We start from the raw sequence: 25,590 nt of genomic DNA on the forward strand, positions 1-25,590 counted from the left end.
TGGCTGTGGGACTGGCGGGTAACAGAGATTTGTCCTGACTGTGGGCCAGGCAGGAAAACTCAAGCTACATATGTGGACAAGACACTTTGCCAAAGAAAACTGGGCTGGGTAGAAAACCACAGTTACGGACATTATCAAGTTTGCAAGGAAGCAGAGACAAGGCCGTCTGTTCAGTTTTTAGATTAAAAGACATGTACAAATGAATTACGACCTAGATAATTTCAGACAAAATTGTCATCGTGACAGTACATTGTAACTAGCATGTGATTCAGAATACACACCAGTAGTTATAGTTTCAGATTTAGTTACAATTTCAGATTTTTAGAAAGTATACCAACAATTTCATAAATTTGTTTGTATGAATTCCCTACCATGATGAACTGTGTTCCTTAAAACATGGAGCCAAAATAAATAAATAAATCCTCCATTCCTTAAGCTGATTTTGTAAAGTATTTTGATAGAGCAAGAAGAAAAGTAAATAATGTAGTATATGGGCTCTGAACTTGACATTTTACCTATGGAATGTGTTTTTGGTTTGTTTTTATGGATTGAAGGTACATTCAAAAGTAATTGGTGTTCAAATACAACCCATAAAGTTAAGTTAACCTGCATGCTATAAACACATTTTGTGTTTAAAGGATGAGTTTTTAAATTTGATTTTTAATTTTTTTTTTGAGAATTTCATACATGAGTACTGTATTTATAGAATTCTCACTTTTCCACTCCCCTCCCAACTCCTTCCATGTCCCCTACTCTTTCTTAAGTTTATGACATTGTAGACAGAGCTTTACTGTCTTGCTTGCCCACAGTCAGCTCTGTCCCATCAGCCACTTCCAAGATAACCACTCAGAGACCATTTATTACTTATAAATGATCAGCCAATAGCTCAGGCTTGTTACTAGCTAACACATTTTAAATTAACCCATATTTCTATTAATCTATGTATTGCCACGTGGCTCATGACTTTACTTGTCATCCAGTATGTCTTGCTCCCTCTGCATCTCCTGGCAACCTCTCAGAATCCACCCTCCTTCTTCCCAGCATTCTCTCTGTCCTGAAAATCCTGCCTCACTATCAGCCAATCAGCTTTTTATTAACAATGAGAGCAACACATTTTCACAGTGCACAGAAGGATTATTCCACAGCATAACATCTTCTTTAAATTTAATTATCATTACATGTGTATTTATATATAGTCTATTGAGCTCATTTAGTGTTGCTTATATGTGCTAAAGGCTATCTACTTTGGGTTGGATTACCTATCAGAGGGGATCCTCCCTGGAGAAGACTGATTTTCACTCTCTCAGAAGCCACTGATTGCCCGTTAGTCTTCATCTAGGTGTGGAGCCTTATGAAAATTTACCTATCCATGTAGGTCTACAAGTGTTGCCATTTTATGAAGGTCTTGTTAGGAAGCTGTATTTTTGAGACTTGTTGGGTGCAAGTTCCATGTCTGTGGTTGATCTATTGTGTATTCTAATAAACTTATCTGAGGGTCAGAGAACAGAACAGCCACTAGATTAGACATAGAGGCCAGAAAATGGTGAAACACACGCCTTTAATCCTATCACATGGGAGGCAGAGATCATCTGGATCTCTGTGAGTTCAAAGCCACACTTGGAATAGAGCCAGATGTGGTGGCACACACCTTTAATCCCAGCACTTGAGATCTCATGCCTTTGCTTGGGAAAGACACATGCCTTTAATCCAAGGAAGTAATGACAGGAAGCAGAAAGGCATATAAAGCATGAGGACCAGGAACTAGAGCCTTTTAAGTTTTTAGGCTTTTAGCAGCAGTTCAGCTGAGATCCATTTGGATGAGGACTCTGAAGCTTCCAGTTTGAGGAAACAGGATCGACTGAGAATTTGGCTGTGGCTTGTTCTGTTTCTCTCATCTTTCAGCATTCACTCCAATACCTGGCTCCCCTGGGCTTGTTTTTATTAATAAGACCTTTTAAGATTCGTGTTACACATGTCATGTCTAGAAGGCACTATCTGGCAGCAGATGTCCTTGTCCTCTGGTTTTTATAACTTTCCACCCTTCTTCTGTGATGATCCCTGAACCTTAGATGTAGGGCTTGCATTTGGAGATGTATCAGCTAGGCATAGTCACGATATTCTCTGCACTTTGAGAAACTGTGAACCTCTAACAGTCTCCCTATCTTCTGGACAAAGAAGCCTCTTCGATGGCTGGTGAGACTTACTCTTATCTGTGGGTTTAAGGATAAGCATTTAAATACAGTTATAAATGATAATGAACTAGCAAAATGGCAGTGACAGGTTCTCTAGACACAGATAGTTGGCTAGGTTTATATTATCAGGCATGGATTTCCTCTGATTGTGTAGAGTTACCCTCAAGATAAAAATGCCACTATTGCATCATTGGGAATAACTTGCCAGTCCAGCCATTGTGGTTGGTAGGATTTGCAGCTGTGATGTATTACTGATTGCTTCCCTCCCTTGGCAACTTTTATACCATGTTACAATACCATGAGATCTAGTTAGTCTTTAGGGAAGAAGTTTCTAGATTAGTTCCTGCCCAATTCCCTCCAGTCTTGTGTCTAAAGTATGTGTTGTCTTACGCAGTAGGGCCTTACCTTCAAATTCTTGGAAGCAAGCAAAGGCAAAGCAGATAGAGTGCATTGTCTGGGGAGTCTCTTGGAATCCTCCCCGTCTCCTGACCAACAACTCAGGGAAGGTTTTCTATGCCTGGCATTAGGGTTTATATAGTCTATGGCTTTGTGGTAATGGTAAGAGCATTATCACCCTATGTGGTGCTTCATTTGAAATTCTCTCTCTCTCTCTCTCTCTCTCTCTCTCTCTCTCTCTCTCTCTCTCTCTCTTAAATGAACTTACAAAATAATATATCTCCCTATAGCTTTTCCTTCTTCAACAAAAGAACAATGTATTCTCAAAGCCAGCACCTGAGGTAAGGCAGGAGGATTACAAGTTCAAGTCCAGCTTAGGCTACACAGTAAGGCCTATTTAAAAATGCACTGTCTCTCATAAATTTCCATAGACTTTCTTAAAGAGATAATTCTTTCTCATTCTCTGCTTTTGACCCCTTTCTCAAGGATGAGGGAACGTATAAGTGTTGATCTGTTTTCAGACTCTGTACTGTTCCTTTAGTCTATTGGTCTGTCTTTATTCTATCACAATATTTTGCTACTAATTAAAGCTTTTAACATATGTTGGAGTTCAGAAACACAATGTCTCTAGTTCTATATTTTTGCTCAAGATTGTTTTAGTTATTTGTGGCATCTTCTGTGGTTCCATACAAAAGACCTTGCTTTGGTGAATGGGGATCTGATGTCTTCTTGTCTAGGCTGCTCTCTCTGTTTTTTCCTGGGTGGCTATACTTTTCCAGACTCTTCGGAATTCCAAGACTAGAAAGACAATTACTCTTTAGAATTCCAAGACTAGAAAGACAGTTGTACTTTGAGTATCTCTGGAATCAAAGGCAGGGGTGCATGCATAAAATGCTTTTCCTTCTTGAGGGTGGGTGTTAAGAGATTGCATTTAAAATTTTATTACATTTTAATTTACTTTTTATGTGCCTGTTTATATATAGGTGTAGATAGGCACATGCTACAACACACACATGTCAGGGGACAATCTGCAGAGGTCGGTTCTTGGCTTCTACCATGTAGGCTCCAGGGACGGAACCCAGGTTGTAAGCCTTGGTGGCATGGGTATTTACCTGCTCAGCCATCCCCTTGGCATAAGAGATTGCATTTTCTTTTCATTTGCCCACATTGTATTGAGCAGTGGGAAGGAGATATGGCACCTGCCAGCCAAGCCATCATCTATATTCCCCTTCAGGTGGCTAGATTATGCTGGACCCATCAAAGCTCCAAGATCAGGAAGAATGAGGACAATCCACTGGGAAAGCACCTGGGAAAAAAATGAGTGCTGGACATGTGAGTTTATTCCATCTCACAAAAGAAACTGTGAGTGTAAGCATCCTTCCCCTCTCCTGTAGTGTGGTGCCAGGAACAGAGATTCCAGTGTGAGGGCTCTAGTGAATCTGATTTTGCATTTCCCTGGGGTCCAGGGCTCCCTCCATTTAGCTTCTGCATTTCTCATGAGAGGACATTATCTGTGAATTACTACAGAATCGGTGGGTTTGTGAAGGGCAAGAGGACCCCAGAAGTCCTATTCTGCCCCCTTGCTTGTACCACTCTGTTTCAGAGCCTCGTCATATCTTCCCTTTCCCTCATGTTTATCTTCAGGATTTCCTTTCAGGTTTTACAATAGAACATCATTTTTGGCTCTGGATCACACTCTCCCGCCATTTTCGTATTAATAATTTTATCTATTTTACTTTATATGTATGAATATTTTGACTGCATGCATGTATGTGCACCATATATGTATCTGTTAAATCCCCTGGAAATGGGCTCATGGATGGTTGTTTGCTGCCATATGGATTCTGGGAATCAAAGCCTAGCCCTCTGAAAGAGAAACAAATGCTTTTTACTGCTGAGCCATCTTTGGAACCCCTGTCTTGATCATTTAAAGTCTCTTTTTCATGGTATTGGGAACTAAACACAGGACTTTACATATGTTAGGTAGACACTCTTCAACTAAGCTACATCCCAGCCCTGGGGTCTTATTTTGAAGTTTCATTTGAGTGAGTATGTTTTGTGTAACCTTTGGGCTAGTGTCAAAATTGAGATGACCGTGGATGTCTGACTTTTGTACTCTACTGAATGTTTCAACTATTCCTGTGTTTTTTCGACTTTGGTGGACTAGAATTCAAACATTGTAGTAGTTTGAATGTAATTTCTCCCATAAACTCATTGGGGATGGCACTATTAGGAGGAGTAGCTTTGTTGGAGTAGGTGTGGCCTTGTTGGAGGAAGTGTGTCACTGTGGAGGCGGGCTTTGAGGTCTCATATTTGTTCAAGCCATTGCCAATGTTTCTGACTACTTCCTGTTGCCTGCAGGTCAAGATGTAAGAGCTGTCAGCTCCTTCTCCAGCATCGTGTCTGCCTGCACACTGCCTTGCTTCCCATCATGATGATAATGGACTGGACCTCTGAACTGTAAGCCACCACAATTAAATGTTTTTCTTTTGTAAGAGTTGCCATGGTCACGGTGTCTCTTCACAGCAATAGAAACCATAACTAAGATAAACATCTTCTGCCTAGTATCAGTTGTGGAATAAATTCAGATCATGGATCTGTAGTAATTGTTCTTTGCTGGCTCTGTGGTGTTTCACCATATACATGTGTAGCTTAGTTTATATTCATAAAAAGACTCAAGAAGGCCACATGCAGATATCCGGAGAATTTTCCCTCTTAGCTGGTACTCTGTCTCATGAATTCTATGTCTCAGCCCCAGTGAACCCTGATCTTTGTGTTCTTCACTCAGCAGGACGACCGCACTCTGCTAGAGTTTCCTCTTCCCACACCAGTGCTTTAGAAAGTAATCCAATCAGAAGGCTGAAGCCATCATGGGACCTACTCTGTTTATTTTCTGTCTCTAAGGGATCACAGTCCTCTACGTTATGTTGACCAGTTTTTTACAAGAGCTCTCCCATATATTTTGTTCATGTTTACAGTTGCTTATGTAATAGGTCAAATCTGCTGTCTTTTACTCTGTTATGGTCAGAAGAACTGCTGCCATCTTCTGAATGCAGGGACTCACTAATTTCTAGTCAATGCATTGTATATTCCTATACTGTGCTAACTCCCAAAGGATACACAGAAGAAAATAAAAAGACAGAATCCCCAATCTTAAGGCACATACAGGCCAGCAAAAGGACAAGATAGATAAATCTGTATTTCCTCTTTTCTTTACTTGAAATTTGTTCTCTGGTCTAACTCCTATTTAGCCAACACCTACTCGTGTGGCTCCAAGTGTACTTTGTACATAAAGCCATTCTGTCAACGAAACTCACAATGCTTTTCTGTGAGCCTAACCATATCTTGCATATACTTAGATCAGAAAAGTCTTCTTGAGTTTCATTATTTACATCAGTTTTCCTTCATAAGTGAGCTTCTCTAAGGGACAAGGTCAGCACCCAGCATCCTAGCTAGGACAGAGTAGATAGGCAAAGTGATACATGAATGAGGAAATAAACATGCACATATACAGATATGGGTTAATTAATGTGTAACACACCACATGTTAAATGGAGTTGTATTTACTACTATGTTATTTTTTAAAATTTTAAAGGAGAGATTATGAATGTTAGGAAAATCAAGCTTTGAAGATGAAATAATATTGTGTTGGTGTGGTAAGTGAACAATATCCTCCCCTTAAAAATGTCTATGTGTGGTGGTATTTTACTTGTACTGAAATGTGATTTTAATTGTATGTTAATAAATAAAGTTGCCTGGGGGTCAGAGTTTTAGAGCCATAGCAAGTGCGTGGCGGTGGTGGAACACGCCTTTAAGGACCTGGAGGGCGGTACATACAGGCAGTGACAAGGCAGTCACGTGTTTAGGTTTACAACCAACGAGAAGGCAGAACAGCTAGACTATTTAAAGACATACACACAGGAAGTAGGCCCCTTTTCGAAGAGCTCTCTTGGCTGAAGCAGGATCGCTGAAGCAGGAAGGGTAAGGCTCTTAGTTCTGACCTCTTGGCTTTCTTCTCTGAATCAGCTCTGTGTTTCTTATTTAATAAGATGGTTGGTTACATCTACATCTATGTCTTAATATGTAGCCAAGGGCACCTTGTACATGTAATTAAATTAAGGACTTAAAATGAAAAACTTGGTCTGAATTATCAGAGTAGGCCCAATGCAATCCTAACAAACCTTAAAAAACTAGTAAAAATATTATGACAAAAATGTCATGTCACAATACGGTGAACATGTGATTGCCATGGCTTGCCTTGAAAATAGGGGAATGGAGCCAGTTGTCAAGGAATCTGAGCATCGTCTGCAGCTGGAAAAGATAAAAAAAGACATTTTCTGATAGAATCTCCATAGAACTGTACTTCTAGCATCTCGATTTGAAAAACCTTGTGAGCTCCATTTTAGAATTCTGACCACTGGAACTAAAAGATAATAAATTTCTATTAGGTGATCAGGTTTGTCATGATTTGTTATAGCAGCAATGGGAAGCTAACACACCTGGACATGGAGGGCTGATTTGTCTGGACCAACAACAGAATATTGACTGATGCAAGAGTTAGGGATATTTGATGAAGTCCCTGTAGTATTTGCTTGGGACCTTGAAACCTCAAAGCCTATCCCCAGTGACAAACTTCCTCCAACAAGGCCACACCTCCTAATCCTTCTAAATAGTGCCACTCTCCAATGACTAAACATTCAAATATATGAGCCAATGGGGGTCTTTATTATTAAAACCACCATAGGGTTCTTCATCTTTGTGTCTCTTCATTTCCTCTTCTTATTTTCAGGGGGAGGGAGTTTTTAATCACAACGATGCAGTAAAGCTTTGCCCTTAAGGATGTTCCATATTAGTAAGAAGGAAGATGTTATGACTTCTCTATGCCAAAGGTCTGAAACTGCTCCCAAAGACATTGTGAGGGGCCACTGAATGGAAAGACTTATCAACACCACCTTCTGTCCAAAGAATAATTCCATGTGTTTGCTACATGTAAGGTTCCAGATAATTTGGGGAAGTGTTCAGGACAGAGCTGGGGCATGATGGGGCTAAAGGAGAATGGGAACTGTCTTCATAAACGAGCTTTGAGTGGACTGAGAGCAAAAGCAGTGGTAAATTGACGAGCTCTTTTGTGACATTGCTGGCAATATCAATGTGTTTATAGTATTGTAACTGCTGGTTAGAAATGGCCACAGTTTTTATTTTGCAAACATAATTATGGTGTTGCAGAAAATAAGATGTGCTAAGTATTAAAAGAGTGAGAAACAAAATAGCGGAGAACTCTACGTTAGTGTTATCAGAGAACTACCAAGCGTGGTTCACACTCCCCACATCTATCTCTACAAAGAGCACAGAACTTGATATTCAAACCATCAGCACCTAACATACTTATCTTAAACATTGCTCTTCGTTTAAAACAAATCACATGCATGTGTTTTTTGCTTGCATGTATATCTGTGCACTACCTTTATATCTGGTACCTAAAGAGCAAGAAGAATTGTCAGCTCCCCTTGGACGGGAGTTACAGACGCCACATCTGTGTTGGGACTCGAACCTGGGTCCTCTGAAAGAGCAGACAGTGCTCTTAGCTGAACAACCTTTCTAGCCTCAACATGTTCTCTCTCTCTCTCTCTCTCTCTCTCTCTCTCTCTCTCTCTCTCTCTCTCTCTCTCTCTCTCTGTGTAAGTGCATGAGAGGGAACACACATGGAAGTCAGAGGACCCTTGATGGAATCAATTCGTATCTCCTATCATGTGGGTTCCAAGGACCTTTACCCAGTGAGCCATCTCACCAGCCTAAACATTGTTCTGTTAGGCATTATTTTGTTGTTACCTTGAGCAAACCTTTTATAGCTCCTGAGTCCTAATTTTCCCTTCTCTAAAGTGATGAAATGGTCTTCTAGTTAGATTCAGATGTCAAGTTGACACAGCTCTGAGTTATCTGAGAGAGTCTCATTTGTGAGTTGCCTTGATCAGATTGGTAGTAGGCATGCATGACTGTGGGATCGTTTCTTGATTTTCAATTGATGCTGGGGGTCCTAGGCCATTGTGAGCAGTACCATCCCTAGGCAGGAGGCCCTGAACTTTATATAAGAAAACCAACTAGCAGGAGCCAGTGACAGCATGCTTCATTCCTCCATGCCTTCTGCTCTCCAGTTCTTGCATTATTTCCTGTTCTGACTTCCCTTGGTGATGGGTTAAATGCTGGACATGTAAGCTAAATAAACCATTTCTTCCCCAGGTTGCTTTTGGTCAGTGTTCTCATCACAGCAACAGAAAGGAAAGTCAGCTAAATGGATAGGTGTCACTAGTAAGTATCTTGAGAGATGTGGTATTCAAGTTTGTACCGCTGTACAATACCACCTCCTCCAGTGCCGATAATAATCTTGTCTCTAACGATCAACATTTGCCAAAATGTCAAAACTGCTGCTTTCTGAACGAGCTCCCTGGGCAGAGCACCTTGGGCAGCATAGTCTCACAGATACCAAGTATTTTTTTTCTTATTTGTTGATCATTAGGACTTCTTTTAGGCAAGCTCTTGCTATGTAGCCCAGGATGGCCTTCCACACAGCCTCATCTGTCTGGTATCACCCATGCATCACAGAGTGATAATCGACTTATGCCTGGGAGTAGAAATGATGCCAGCCTATAAATATATCAGGGCACATTGAGGCTGTAGGGGCAAAAGGTTTTGTCAGGAAAGCCAGGCCCAAGAACTTATTGGATATACCAGACCAAGGAAAAAGCATAACCCCTCACCTGGACACTATAAAGAGGTGGCCCTCTAATACTATGATAGCAACAGCTCCCATCAGCCTGTCATCTAACCACTCTGTGTGTGTGTGTGTGTGTGTGTGTGTGTGTGTGTGTGTGTGTGTGTTAATGACTGACAGGTAGAAGATGCTGGCCTGTTCCCCAGGGCTTCAGTTCAGCTCGGTTACCAAATTGATGTGCCCTAATCAACTATGGTCTGCCCGTTCATGTGTTCACCGTCCTGGAGCTGCTGACCGCCCATCTGCCTATTCCTTTGTCTGGACCTGCTCCTGCCCTTTCACCTCTGCAGCTGGACTCTGAAGTTTTGTTACAGAACCCGTGGCACAGCTGCTGCTTCCTCCTCAGCTTTTCCCTGTGTCTCATCAAAAGAGAGCCTCTTACATCCTTGTCACTTCTCTGGCTTTGACTTCTCAGGCCTCTGTGAGGCAACAGGCAGGCAGGCAGGCAGATAGATGTACAATGTAGGATCTGAGAGTTAATATTTGTAATTTAATATTGGAATAAAGAATTGCTGTCATTGAGACTGCCATATACTGTAAATGTATTATTGTTCAATAAATGCTGACATTAAGGAAAGCCATAATTTTTGTTGCTTTGAAACACACACACACACACACACACACACACACACACACACACACACACACACTGGTTAAAGGGACATTTGAGGAAATGCATTCTGGGGAAAGGAAATAACAAATGTCAAAGTCTTGAGGTAGACACAAGTATGTTTGAAAAACAAAAAGAAGTCAATGTAACTGTAGGCAATGAGCAAAGATGACCAAGCACCCAAGGAGAAAAACTAAGCAGCAACTAGAATAGCACCTTGGAGGCCAGAGTAAGAAGTCTGGACTTGATTCTGTCCTGAACATGCTATGACAGAAACATAGACGAATGCATCTGTCTCTCTACAAGACTAGAATTTACTGAATAATAAGAAGCCAGTCTCATCCGCAGCAATTTGTTAAGCAATCCTGATTTCTCTTGGTAGGTAACCATTGACAATCAGGTTCCTCCATTCTAATCTTATCCATTGGACTGCCCTTCACAATTGTGTGTATACAGTGTGCGCGCCTGCCCATGTGTGTGTCTGTGCGTGCAGAATGCCCAGGAAAAATTGTGAAAAAGCTGCCGACTTCAGAGAGGCTTGGGACCAGAGATGTGAGAAAAAGTCTGCAGTAGATCATTTAAGAAACCTTGTGACCTGTAAGCTTACAGCTGCTCAGACACACCAGCTGTTCAATGTAGATTGACAAAGCTATTACGACTTTCCTTAATGGCAGGCTATCCTGAGTGTCAGTTTGAAGTGCACTGTCACAGGCAGAAAAAAACTGTAATCAAGCTGGAACCTAGGAACAGAGGCAGAAGTCCTTCACTGTGGCAATTTTCCTAGATAAGGCTCATGTCAAGTGACTGGGTCAGTTTGTTCCTTCTCTATTGTCCCAGATAAGGAACAATATGTAGTGTTATTGATAAACTCTTATGTCTGGTGTTTCTGATGGGATTTAGTATATTGTAGACAAGTATTGCCATTTACTGGAGTGCTAGCAGGTGGTAGTTGTTTACTTGTATGCCCAAGACATAACATCATTCTACTTTGTCACTTACACTCAAAACGGAATAGCTCAGGTTAAGGCAGTTAAGGCTTTACAGAATGCATTATTTCAAGGCTAAGTACAGCCTGAAAGTAACCTAGAGTGGGCCCTGCCTTTTCTCTTCTCTAAGTATTATTCATATAGCCAAAAGTCAGAAATAACCAAAATGTCCAGTACCTTCTAAAGGGAAAAAAGAAATGTGGTGTATGCTTAGAACTGAGTATTATAAAGATGGAGAAAGAAATGCAATATTGATACATGCTCCAACATGGATAAACCTTTAAGCATCCCAAGTGAAAAACCTGGGCATGTCCCACAAAGCTCATCTCTTAAATGTACAGCTTAATAGCTCTTAGATTTCATTTTTGTTTTTTGGGGACAAGGTCTTTGGGAGTAGCTCAGGCTGGTTTTAAATTTGCTACATAGTTGAGGCTGACCTTCAACTCCTGATCTTTCTTCTACCTCCTCCCAAGTGCTAGGAAATTTGTTTTTAACATATTCCCAGAGTTTTATAATCATCACCACAGTCAAGTTAGAACATTTTATCACCTTAGAAAGAAACTGTGTATGGTGTGTCTTGTTCAGCAGTGAAATTGTTACAATATAAAGCTGGCTTTGGTACATCATAAGTTTGAAGATCAAATAGAAACACTGGGGAGGTGAATCTGAAACTTAAGAGGAGAGATCCAAACTGGGAACATAAATATTAGGAGTTTTTCTGGTGGCAGGCATTGTTGCAAGTTTAGTTGTCATTTGATTTCTAATGACGCTTCAGATTCTATATAATGCTGCATTAAAGACTTGTTAGTGAGGATTTAATATTGCAAGGACATGCCATCACATGGACTCTAAAGAGACTTTAGATGAAGAAGTCACTCTACCTCTGTAGGCCTAACTACCCCTCAGCACCCCTGACCTGTACTTTCTGCTTCCTAGGGATCTGTGCATATGGCACACTTTGCTCGCTAGGTGCCCGGCTAATTTTCATCTTAAGGTTGCACTATGCTTTACTGTATGCAGCTTTAACTTAGTGGATTTCCCTTTCACATAATGCTTTGATTCATATATAAGAGCCTTGGATCTATCCCCCTGTTTCTCCTCTCTTGCCTTTTACACTATCAGCACAGATTTTACACTTGTATTTTTATAAACTACATGATGCATAGTTCCTATTTTAGATGAAAGTTAATTGTCTTTTCTAAAAATAAGAAATGAGGAACACTTCAAATTTCTATCCAAACATTTACCATTCTGGAGCACTTCGGTCTCTGTTGAATTACAATTTCTATCAGTTGTAACTTTTTGGAAGGGTTCCTTCAATATTTTTTATTGTGAATCTTTCCACAAGAAAGAAATCTCTTAATTTTTGTTTGTTAGGAAATAGTCTTCATTTTGCTTTTCTTCTTGAAGCATATATTCTTGAAGAATATCTGGAAATTTAAAACTAGGTTTCCCTTCTGGCTTGTATTGTTTCTGTTGAGAAATTTGTAGTTATTCTTATATTTTTTCTTCTTTTAAATATATATGCATGCTCCCATGGGTCATTTGAACTTTTCTTTCTTTCTTTCTTTCTTTCTTTCTTTCTTTCTTTCTTTCTTTCTTTCTTTCTTCCTTTCTTCCTTCCTTCCTTCCTCCCTCCCTCCCTCTCTCTCTCCCCTCCCTCTCTCCCTCCCTCCCTCCCTCCCTTCCTTCTTTTCCTTTTCTTTAATTTTCCCCCAACATAATATCTCTACTGATTATTTGGAAATTTTATACAATGTTCCCCGATCACACTTGCTTCCCATTCCTTCTGGATCCACCCTCCCACCCTTGTCCACTCTCCTGAAAAAGAGAAAAAATATACCACATCCAATTTGTGTTGTCCATATGCTCACTGGAGCATGGTCAAACTCCCAGTGGCCAGCCCCTTAAAGATAACTGAGTCCTTCTTATCTTTGATCGTCTATATGTTTCTCCCCTGATCTTCTCCTGAGATAATATTGAGATTTCCCCTTTTTAAAATAGGCCCCTAGCCTTAGCACAGTGGTTCTCAATCTTCCTAATGCTGCAACCCTTTAATACAGTTCCTTATATTGTGGTAACCCCTAACCATAAAGTTATTTTGTTGCTACTTCATAACTGTAATTTTGCTACTGTTAAGAATCAAAATGTAAATGTCTGATATGCACAAAGGTCTTAGGTGACCCCTGTGAAAGGGTTGTTCGACCTCCAAAGGGGTCACAACCCGCAAGTTAAGAACCTCTGCCTTAGCATATCTGACACCATATCAGAGGCACCATTCTGACCCTAAAGGCTCCATCACCTGCTAAAATGGGAACAACACCTAGTCCATTAAAATCTAGTCCATAGTTCCAGGAAAGCTCCTAAACTAACTTTGTCTTTGGGCTTTTGTAGTTCTGCTTCTAGATAACTGAAGCGTGAAAACCAGGATGTGGTTTTTGTGTATAAAAGACAAAGGGGTATAAGGCTCAGGGCTGCATTATTTGGGCAAGTTCCCTGTGTGGTGGCTAGTCAGCAATAAAGACTTTCTCTGTGTGGTGGTCTCTAGTTAACTTTCCTTAAAACACATTACTCGGAGGTTTTTTTCCCCTCAGTTTCAGCGATTTTGATATGGTATGTCTTTGAGCTGGTTACATAATGTTTGCCCTATGTTGGTTCACTGAGATTCTTGGAAGTGTGGGTTTATAATTTTCATCAAATTTATAAAAAAATTGGTTGTTATTTCTTCTAATGCATTTTCAAACTTTTCTTGTTTCTTCTTGGGACTTTCAGTTACATGAGTTAGAATCCTTGATATTGTCATTGTGGGCCTATATTCTTTGTTTTGTTGGCATTTTTGTTGTTCTTCTGTATCATTGTGAATACCCTTGCTATGTTGTCAAAACACTGAACCTTTTCTTCTGAAATGCCTGGTTTGCTGTCAGAATACAAGCCTCTGAAAATTATGTTTCCATTTGGCATTACTTTTCATATTAGAGCTTATGTTTTTCAGGTTGTTTAAAAGTGTAGGCAAAAGTGTACCATGTGTGTGCAGTGCCTCCCGAGGTCAAAAAAGGGCTTCAGATTCCATGGAACTGGAATCACAGTGGTTATGAGCTGACATGTGAGCACTGGGAACTGAAGCCAGATCCTCTGAAACAGCAGCAAGTGTTAATCCATCTCCCCAGACCCTGTTTTTCAATTCTTGAAGTTGTGTGTTTGTATTTGTTTTCCATTTCTCCCTTTATTACATTCATATATTTTTGATCACGTTCAAAGTACCAAGTCATTGTGTATTAATGCACCCACTCTGTCATTTCTTGTTCTGTTTTCACTGACTGACTTTTCTCCTAGCTATGAGACCCATTTTCCTGTTACTTTTCATGTTTAATAATTTTAAACTAGTTCATGTACTGTCGAGTGCCTGGACCTCTGTTATCTTATTCCACAATGTTAGGCTTTAACAGGTAGGAGTTATAAGTCAGCTGCTCATTACAATGCATTGTTTTGCTTTTATGTTTTGTTAAAGCAGGCCTATAATAGAATTTACCTGGGGCTTCTTCTGCCACGATACTCTCCTCTTAGCTATCTGATGAATTTCCTGGACCTTCAACAAATTCTGTCTCTTCTGTGTGGATGGAATTCTTTTATCTCTCTGTGACCTGTGTAGAATTTCCTGCTTCCAGCACTCTTGCAGTTTCCTTTATCTGACTACATAGAATTTCTCCAGATACGTGTATACAGCAAGAGACTCAAGATGTCCCTGCATGAGTTTTAAAATACATTGTTTCATTTATTTCTTGTGTGTATGTGCATACATGTGGGTATGCCATTCTCTCTCTCTCTCTCTCTCTCTCTCTCTCTCTCTCTCTCTCTCTCTGGGTCAGAAGACAACTTTCAGGAGTCAGTTCTGTCCATCTACCAGTTGACTCTCAGGGATCAACCTCAGCTTGTCAGGCCTGATACCAAGTACCTTTGCCCCCTGCAATGGCTCTTACTGGTTGTCAACTTGACTATATCTGGAATGAACTAGGATCCAAAAATGGAGGACGCAGTTGTGATTCAAATCTTGAGGCAGGAAGACAACACGTCTTTGATCTGGATCTTGGGGCTAGAAGGCACACCTTTTCATCTGGGCCACACCTTCTGCTGGAAACCTATATAAGGACATGGAAGGAGGAAGTGTTTGTTCCTTTGTTCTTTGTTTTTCCTTCACTGGCATTGGAGCTTACTTCTTCAAGATTCCAGCATATACAGAAGACATGCTGAGACACCCAGCCTAGTGGGACTGTGCAGCTGCTAGATTCTTGGACTTTCCATTCACAACTAGCCATTATTGGATTGCAGCCTGTAAGTCATTCCAATACCCCCTTCCCCCCGCCACACACAGAGTGAGTTATTCTGTAAGTTCTGTGACTCTAGAGAACCCTGACTAATACATCCTCTGAGCCATCTTACTTGCCCTAAATACCTTTCCTTATACTTTTTTCCTCCTTTTCTATGCTATATGCAATAGATTCCACTCAACTTAGCCTTCTGAGTACCGTTTTCTAAATTCATTATGTCTCCTGTGCATTGTTTAAAAGAGTTCTTTCTCCTTACACATGAGAAGGAAAGTAGGATCCATTTTTTCTCTTTCTTTCGATAACACACAGTTTTACTATGTGATCCCGACTGGCCTAGAATCTGCTGTGTGTGTGGACCAATCTGGACGTAGACTCACAAAGATCTGCTTGCCTCTGCTTCCTAAGTGTTGGGACCAAAGGTGTCCCCTGCCACCCCAGACAGGACCCACTTTCACTGCTCGTGTTTCTCATATGCCAACAACCTGTGCTTCAAAAATACTTTTACAGACACACTTTGCCCTAGTTTCTAAATTGTATGGTGGGACAACAAGCTTAATACTAATTACTCCACGACAGAAGCAGGCATTCTTTGAAAGTGTAGTTTTTAATGTATTTTTTGTTTGCAGTCCTGGTAATCAAACCCAGGACCCCATACATGCTAATCAAGTGCGTTACCAGGTAGCTGTGTGTCTAGTGTCAAAGCATTATTTTGAGAGCATATTCTGACTTAGGTTTTCCGGTCTTTGTACTGTTGATGATGTCAACTCAGATCTAGTTTTAAGACCCAGTAGGCGCTTTCAGTATTGTATTCTTTTAGCTCTGATCTCCATATAAGCCAGGATGACACTGAAGTTGGGATCCTCCTACCTCTCCCTTCAGAATGCTGAAACTGTAAGGAGGCACCACGGTGCCTAGCTAAGATTCAATACATGCTATGTCCTTGATGCAAGCTTTCACAGAGCCTCCAGGTAGAGACAGTCTGCCTTTCCTTTGTTCTCCACACTACATGTATTCACTCATTGAAAAACTAAGCAACCATATAATGAGCACTTTCTCGGTTCCAGGCACTGCAATAGCCTTTGAGGACACAGCAAGAGCTGTTTCACCTCTTTAAAAATAAGTGTTTTCTTGTGATGGAGGCTAAATACTGTGATCATGCTGTGCCAGGAGCATGTCAACCAGGGTTGTGTGAGCATAGTGGAGGGAATCTCAGTAACGATGGTTCACAGGAGATGTGGTAATAGCTGGGAGATATGGGAGGAATGAGATGCATCCTTAGCGCTTTCTACTTCAAACCCCCAGTGCCCGCTCCCAACTGACTTGTGCAAACTCCTGGAGCCCAGGGATTATGTTTTGTTTACATCCCCGTTACTCCCAATATAAACCATTTTGACCACAGGGTCTGGCACATCCTAATAAATATTTAGCAAGTATTTGGAGGTATAAACCTGGAGTATCTTATCTTTCTCTGATGGATCTATATCATCAAAAAATAACTTAGAACTGCCAAATAGTCTCACCACTAAAGTTCAAAGCCAGCAGGCCTATCCTTATAAGCCTTGTTGATCCCTGGCATGGAACCATCCTCTTGTTTAACTTTGTAGAAAGAAGTATAGATTTTTGGCTACCACCGATTTTTGCAGAGCTTCCCTGCAGACTTCTGCAAACCATGTCTACAGGAATTTCTCAAGCCGGCATGTTGTCTGAGCTTGGAATGAATCAATTGGATAATCTACCTAATCCAGCTCAGATGCTGTTTCTGTCCTTATTACTCAGGTGATTGCCTGAATCCTTTGATTGGGTTCTGACATGAATTAATGACATGATTAACATTCATGTCTGTCAACTTGTAACTGACAGGCAAACAAGATTTGGATTGATAATGTTGCAATAGAAACGAGTGTGTATACCTGGATTCTAGTTTCAGTACTTTAAATCACATTAACTCTTGTACATCGAGCCTTGGGATGTAGCTCCCTTGCAGAGGGATTGCTTAGTATTCATGGAGCCCAAGGTTCAGTCTTCGCACTGCCAATACTAGGATCCCTTAGCTGAAATGTGTTGCTTCCTGTGGAGTACATACCACTGTTACTACTGCTCTATTAATGTATGCCACAATGGGTAATTTACAAACAAAAATATCTGCCACAGTTCAGAAAGATGCAATTCCAGAAAGAAGATGCTGGGAGGTTTGGTATCCCTCAAGAGCTTGCTGATCACCCCTAAGATAGCTCCTTCTTGCTGCATCCTTGTTTAGTGAAGGGAAAGGTGATAGATACCATGTGCTTATGTGGTGGAGGTACTGAAAGAAAAAGGATAAAGACCTTTAAACCTTTTACAGCAGCACTGATGATATCCAGAAAGGTGGAGCCAGATCACCCCCTAAAGACCCCTACCTTACAGTGCTGTTACATTGGGGATTAGCTTTCAACATGAATTTTGGAGAAACATGAACTTTCAAACCAAAGAAAGAGCTAAATTGCCCCCAATTGAACTGTGACATTTTAATATAGCCAAGCCAAACATTTAAATACTGATGTCAGCATTTTAGCCTTCACATAATTACAAAGGCAGAGGAGAATTGAGAAATTAAAATACACAGCACTTAGAGCTGGAGAGATGGCTCAGTGGTTAAGAGTACTGGCTGGTCTTACAGAGGACCCCAGTTCAATTCCCAGCACCCCACATTGCAGTTCACAACTGTCTGTAACTCCAGTTCCAGGGAATCCTTCCTCTGGCCTCTGAGGGCACCAGGCATGCAAGAGATACAAAGGCATACATGCAGGCAAAACACCTATACACATTGAATAAAGAAATTCCCAGGACTACATCCATTGAATCAGACTCTTAGCATTCAACAGAGAATGTCAAGGAAAGACTGTGGAGGAAGTGTGGTTCATGGAATGAAATTTGGAAGTTGAATCCCATTTCTCTGGAAAAGTAAGGTACTACATGTTGAAGAAGATCCTGATGTTCAGCTTTTTTTTTTTTGAGATGCTGATATCCAGTTTTGCCCCAGAAAAGAACAACTTTTATATTAGGCAATCCCCAAAACCATAGATGAAATTTTACTAGAGACACATATAGGGGCCTGTGCATGTGCATGCATGCACGCGCACGCGCGCACACACACACACACACACACCAGTGATATCATCATGAAAAACACTGAGAGGACCAGCTCAAGTCAGTCCACATGATGATATTCTTAGAAACAATACCTCCCAAAGGGGATAACTATTGGTAATTTTGATGTGGCATCAGGTTCTCGAAGGACCAGTGGCAGTTGCTTAGGAAACACAAAATGACCCATGTGAAACAAGCAATAAGGAAACAGTGCAGATCAATAAACTGACCCACCAGAGAAGGGACTCTCAACCTTGGCACTATGAATATTTTGGTTCATATTATTCCTTGTTTCAGGGAGCTGTCCTGTGCATTTTAGAAGACAGAGTGCCTGCCTTGTTTCCATTCATTCCACACCACTCACATTCCTTTACTAGTGCCAACCAAAAATGTGTCCAGACACAGCCACTTCTCTCCTGAGAAGTCAAAATCCCTGACTGCAGAGTGGTGTCCAGAGAATGGCAGGACAGTGAGGTGGACTGACTCTTAGGGCGTCAGGTTTCCCGGAGGTCTTTTCAGGACATGCTTTTTGTACCCTTCATTTAGATGTGTTGGAAGCAATTGAGCAGACAACTGAGGAAACAGGAAGTCAATACTCAGGTGCTAAATAGAGGAGAAAATGCTGAGCCCAATAGCCTGGATTTCCACCACCCTATAAGCCGGGAGGAGATATTTCTATCAAGTGGAAGGCTTTAGATTCAGAAAGACTTGTTCCTAACCACAACTCTCACTTCCTCTGTGAATCTCTTAGTTTCCCTGACTGTATACACATGTATTTTATTTTCATTTTGTTTTTGTGTTTTTTTTTCTGAGACATGATCTTGATATTGTAACCCAGGCTTATCTGTTTTAGCCCCTGACATGCTGGGATAGTACCATATCTAGCTTAATTTTGATATCTGCAATGACAACATCCTTCTAAGGAAGGTACATCTTCTAAGATGGAATGTTGGTTCATCTGCTAGAACATTGAAGGAGCTGGCTCAGCAAGAGAGGAGATCAGAGACAGAGCTGAAATAAAACAGACAAGCATAGTTTGGAATTCCTAAGGGCTTGCTAGACCAAAGAGAAGGAGCTGAAAAAAGAAAGGGGGGGGGGGAGGAGCCAGTAAACGGGGATATATGCTATAGACTAATCCTCATGATTAACTAGAGCTACACAAAAGTATGTGTATGTGTGTCTGTGTACGTGTGTGTGTGTGTGTGTGTGTGTGTATGTGTGCATGCACAAGTGTGTATAAACTGAACACAAGCTAGTTTTCAGATTGGGGTTTTCAGAGTGTGATTGTATGGAGAGAAATCACACAGGGATATGGGGAGAACAGGAAGTAAAGGAATCATCCAAAGTCATAAAAAAATGTGGACTGAATTTGGAGACAAAGTGACATTGAGAACAGAAGTTTAAATGGCAGTGGAAATCCCTCCTCAGGCTACGTGAAGATGAGAGACAGGAAGTGAGTGAGGCCTAGCACATATTGCAGGAAACCATAAGTGGTACCTATAGCCAAGGCAGATCATTCTGAAATTTGGTTAGCATAGATGTAATCAAATCAATTAGTTATGCTGGGTGTGGTGGTGCACACCTTTAATCTCAACACTCAGGAGGCAGAGGCAGATGGATGTCTGAGTTCAAGGCCAGCCTGGCCTATACAGCAATTCCCAGGCCAGCCGAGGCTACACAGTGGAATTCTGTCTTTAAAAACCAATATAAACAAGCCACTTGCTAGCTATTTCTTTGGGTAGTGCTATTTGAAACTCCATATGACATTAAGAAGCCAGTGACCATCTCAGCCTGCCTCTTCTGAGACTGGAGAAATCCTGCAGACTCTGATTTTGCCTGCTCTTAATCCTAGACCTTTGCTCTCCACAGCCTTTCTTTGACATTCATCTTCCTGTTTACTGTGACTGTCAAAGATTGTCGCTGTATCTTTGTCCCTTTCTCAAGCACCCAGCCATTCCTAAAACTTAGTGTATGACCATCAGCTAATGTCAGAATCCTTTGATCTGTTCATTAGACCTCATATCTTTACATACGAAAATGCTGACTATATTTTTATTAACTTCTCCCCTAAATTTTAGTTATAACACTAAAATATAATCACAATATACTCCTAAGATTGTTTTAAAAAATCTATTATCAGTATGTTTCTACAGTTACCATAGCGGTAAAATTTGCTCTCAACAGCATTATTACAATTTTCCTGTACTTAGGGAATGTATTTGATTTATGTTTTAAAGGCAAACAAGAGGGAGAAAGTAAATAAAATTACTGCCATCAACACTACTTCGATTTTTTTTCTCTCCTTAAAACCCAGCCACCAGTGACACATATAGCAGCAGATTGCTTGTAAACACATTAAAGCTCTTCTCGAAAAAAGTGGGTTTTCTTCCATCCTGGTGAAATCTAGCCCTTTGAGAGGATAACTGGTAGAGAAGCTAGGAAAAAGCCAGAAGTCCTTCCTGCATTCTAGCCCAGCACCCTGTGAACACATAAGAGTAAATGGTGGCCTGACTCATCTTGGCATCCCAAGATCCAATGACCCAGACTACAGTTTATAACTGATGGATGGAGTGAGTGAGTGGATGAGGAATTTACCTACTCTGAATCCACCACCATTGCATAAAGTGATCCTTGGGGCTGGAAGTTGAATGGAATAGTGGAGAAACTCCACAGTTTCCATAGCAGGTGCATTTCTTTGCTAGCCTCTAATCCTGAAACTTTTGAGCAAGTAGGTGTCCGAACCACCACCCCATTCTCCTTCCTGTGTGGTGGCATTGTGTTCCCCAAAACATTGTGTACCCTAAAAACTTATCTGGGGTCAGAGAACAGAAAAGCCACAATATTAAACATAGAAGTTAGGCAGTGGTAGCACACACCTTTAGTCCTAGCATTCCAGAGGCAGAAATCCATGTGTTCAAGGATACAGCCAAGCATGGTGACTCATGTCTTTAATCCCAGGGAGTGGTAGTAGAAAGCAGAAAGGTATATAAGGCATGAGGAACAGAAACTAGAAGCATTTGTCTGGTTAAGCATTTGTCTGGTTAAGCATTTGGCTGGTTAAGCTTTTAGGCTTTTGAGCAATAGTTCAGCTGAGACCCATTCGGATGAGGATTCAAAGGCTTCCAGTCTGAGGAAACAAGACCAGCTGAGAAGTTGGCCAGGTGAGGTTAGCTGTGGCTTGTTCTGTCTCTCTGATCTTCCAGTGTTCACCCCAATAACTGGCCTCAGGTTTGATTTCATTAATAAGACTCTCTAAGATGCCTGCTACATTCCTGTATGCTAGATGCTCGAAAGTTGCTGCATTGTAAATGGGAATCTCAAGATCCTAAGCTAGAAATGGAGAGAACGAAGTTAATGCCAATGGAACATTCCAGAAGACCACAGACAACATGAAAATATCTATCTCTCTGAGACACAAAAGAAGTGACAGATAGGTTGTGGGAGTAGCTCCCTGGTAAAGAATTTACCTAGCATGCACAGAAGCCTGGGTCCACTCCCTGGTACTGTAAAAAGAAAAGGTAAAAATATCCCAGAATCAGCCTGGCCGGTGGTGGCGCACGCCTTTAATCCCAGCACTTGGGAGGCAGAGCCAGGCGGATCTCTGTGAGTTCGAGGCCAGCCTAGTCTCCAAAGCGAGTTCCAAGAAAGGCGCAAAGCTACACAGAGAAACCCTGTCTCGAAAAAACCAAAAAAAAAAAAAAATCCCAGAATCAGACTGACAGCCATTGAGTAGAAATCAATGGTTCCTGTTGACTCTTTGCTTGTGTTCTCCCAGGAAGGTGGTGCTTTTATATCTAAATGCTACTACCTCAATTGTGTGTACTTATTGCAGAGGAGGTAGCTATTCATGTAGCTTAACACTATAAAGGGAGCTTGTTGCAAATTGCATCCCTCTTATTGTTTTCTTCCAATACAATGTTCTAAAACTCCCTCTTCCTCGACTCCTCTTCAGTATCATTTCGGCCTCAATGTTCATGGATAACTTTTGTTCTGTGAGGCTCTGTTAGACTTAAGCACTTAAGGCCTTAAAGTAATTCTATTCATAGTCTTTTTATGGCAAAAGTGGCTCAAAAACTCTAAGCAGTCAAAAAAGCAAGGGAGACCAAAACTTTGCTTCCTTTTAGTCTCATTGAAGTTTGAAAGGCTTGCCTCAAGGCTAGCATAGACTTTACTCTAAAACAGCTTGTCATTAAACATGATGCAGAAGTACTGAAACCCAAAGGAGATGGATTACAATGATAAATAGTTTCCAAATGTCATAGACCAAACACACACACACACACACACACACACACACACACACACACACACCAAAAACAAAAACAAAAGCAACCTATAGATGCATTTGAGTGGATTCTGTGATTTCTCATAACAAGGACAATAAATAAAAGTAAATGGTCTATAAAAATAGACTAAGGAAAATCTTACTAGAACTTGTAAGCAAGATGTGTTTCCCTATTTGCTCCTACTATCATTGAATTTCTAAATGGATTTTCAAATTAGGTTCCTACAAAAACTTTGCTATCATTTTCCACTGTTACATTTTCATACTTCCTATGAAGCTGTGATTGTAGCTGGAGAATTTCTCTCCAGCTCCCACCAAGTCCTTCCAGTCCCAGAGCCCACTTATAAAATAAACACACAGACTCTTACATTATTTAAACTGCTTGGCCATTAGTTCAGGCCTATCATTGTCTAGCTCTCACTCTTATATTTAGCCCATTTCTATTAATCTATACTTTGCCATGTGGCTTGTGGCTTACTGGTACCTTACATCTTGCTTGTCCTGGTGGCGGCTCCAGCCCGTCCCTTGCTCTGCCTTCCTGTTCACTCAGTTCTCCTCTCTGTTATTCCCACCTATACTTCCTGTCTGGCTACTGGCCAATCAGTGTTTATTTATACAGAGCGATATCCACAGCACTTCCCCTTTTCTTCTTTTTCAAAAAGGAAGGTTTTAACTTTAACATAGTAAAATTACATATAACAAAACAATTATCGAGCAAGAATTACAGTTACACTATTAAAGAAGATATCCTATCTATCTTATATTTGTGAGTTTAGGGTTTTATATCTAACTTATCTTTTATCACAACTAAGGAAAATTGTAAGTATCTAGTCTTCAACCACATCAAAGACCTCAGAAGGATATAATACTACCTGAGAAATGGGAGAAGGATGCAAGCAACTTTCGGGAGTCTTGCAGGGTAGACAGAGACAGCTGACAGCCTGGACAGTCATCCAAAGTTCTCTTGTAAAGTTGGGGCATCTGTTTTCAGCCCACAGGCCTAGAGTCTCTCAGTCACTTTTCTCTGTGTCCTGTAGAATGTCTGGCAGTTTCCTCTGCAAAGCAGGATCCTGAAGGACCATTTTGTCAAGCAAAGTTCAGTGGTCACCTTCCTATGGGTTCTGCATGTCCAGTTGATCAAGCAGTCCAGGCAAGAACAGTTTCTTGCCCAAATGGCTATTTTTGCCAAGGTGAAGATAAACTCCATATGGAGTGTCTTCGATGCCCATCCTCCTCTCTGAAGTAAATCGGTGCTGTCAGGAGCAGACATGCATCTAAATTTTTAAAATATTTTAAATGTCATATTCTGTAGGTCTTTGAAGTATTTGAAGATTACCTATCTATCTGAAATATATCTATGTATACCTAGAAGAATTAACTAACATGGCTACAAATATAATTATCATAGATGACTAATTATTAATCTATTTCTTTCTTTTTTTTTTTGGTTTTTTGAGACAAGGTTTCTCTGTGTAGCTTTGCACCTTTCCTGGGACTCACTTGGTAGTCCAGGCTGGCCTCGAACTCACAGAGATCCGCCTGGCTCTGCCTCCCAAGTGCTGGGATTAAAGGCGTGCGCCACCACTGCCCGGCTATTAATCTATTTCTTAATTATCCATTACAACTTTAAATGAGTTACATAAACATAATACCTCAAACAAGAGTAGAAATATACACACAGTATAACAAAATCAACTTTAAGTTTGTATCAATAAACTAAAATTTATACCAATATAAAACATTTTAAACATAAACTAAAATCTATACCAATGTAAAACATTTTAAACAAGTTGTTCTTTAAAAGTAGGTTCATTAATCTACTCTTTTTTTTTTTTTGGTTTTTCGAGACAGGGTTTCTCTGTGTAGCTTTGTGCCTCTCCTGGAACTCACTTGGTAGCCCAGGCTGGCCTCGAACTCACAGAGATCCGCCTGGCTCTGCCTCCTGAGTGCTGGGATTAAAGGCGTGCGCCACCACCGCCCGGCCATTAATCTACTCTTTTATCCTATCATCTCTATATCCTATATACCTATATCATATCCCCTTTTCTTTTTTAGAAAGAGATCACATTTATAATCAACCTGTTTTAAATAAAAATATTGTTTTTTCTCTGTCCCACACCAGAGGGTTCTTTTGATTTGGGACACAAGAATCTCTTAACCTTTTTTTTTTTTTTTTTTTTTTTTAGCAATACATCTGGGTTTAGAGAGAGAATGAGCCAGTTCTATCTCTAAAGCCAGCTTGGTATATTTGGGAATTTGGGCGTAGCTTATCTTGCTACTTCCTGCTGGAAGGGGATGCTGTATCTTATGGGGACACAAAGAAAATTTTAGGATTATGGAATAGTCTGTGAGGGTGTATCATCTGAGCCAGTTGTCTTGAAACTGTTTTGGATGTTGGATCATCTGGGCCATGGTGTCATTGGAGACCATTCAGGGGGTCTTGGCTGGTCAAAACTGATGTATCTTAATCTATTTCCCCTTCCCAGGGTGATCCATTCATCCTCTTTGGGTTCTCCTTGTTAGCTAGCTTCTCTAGAGCTGTAGGTTGTAGTCTGGTTATCCTTTGCTTTACATCACTTATGAGTGAGCACATACCGTGTTTGTCTTTCTGAGTCTGGGTTACCTCACACAGAATGATATTTTCTAGTTCCATCTGTTTGCCTGCAAATTTCATGATGTCATTTTTTTCACTGCTGAGTAGTACTCCATTGTGTATATATGCCACATTTTCTTTATCCATTCTTTGGTTGAGGGGCATCTAGGTTGTTTACAGGTTCTTGCTATTATGAATAATGCTGCTATGAACATAGTTGAGCATGTGTCCTTGTGGTATGATTGAGCATTCCTTGGGTATATGCCCAAGAGTGGTATAGCTGAGTCTTGAGGAAGATTGATTCCCAA

This window comes from Peromyscus eremicus, chromosome X, assembly GCF_949786415.1.
Source record: "Peromyscus eremicus chromosome X, PerEre_H2_v1, whole genome shotgun sequence".
Classification (NCBI taxonomy): domain Eukaryota; kingdom Metazoa; phylum Chordata; class Mammalia; order Rodentia; family Cricetidae; genus Peromyscus; species Peromyscus eremicus.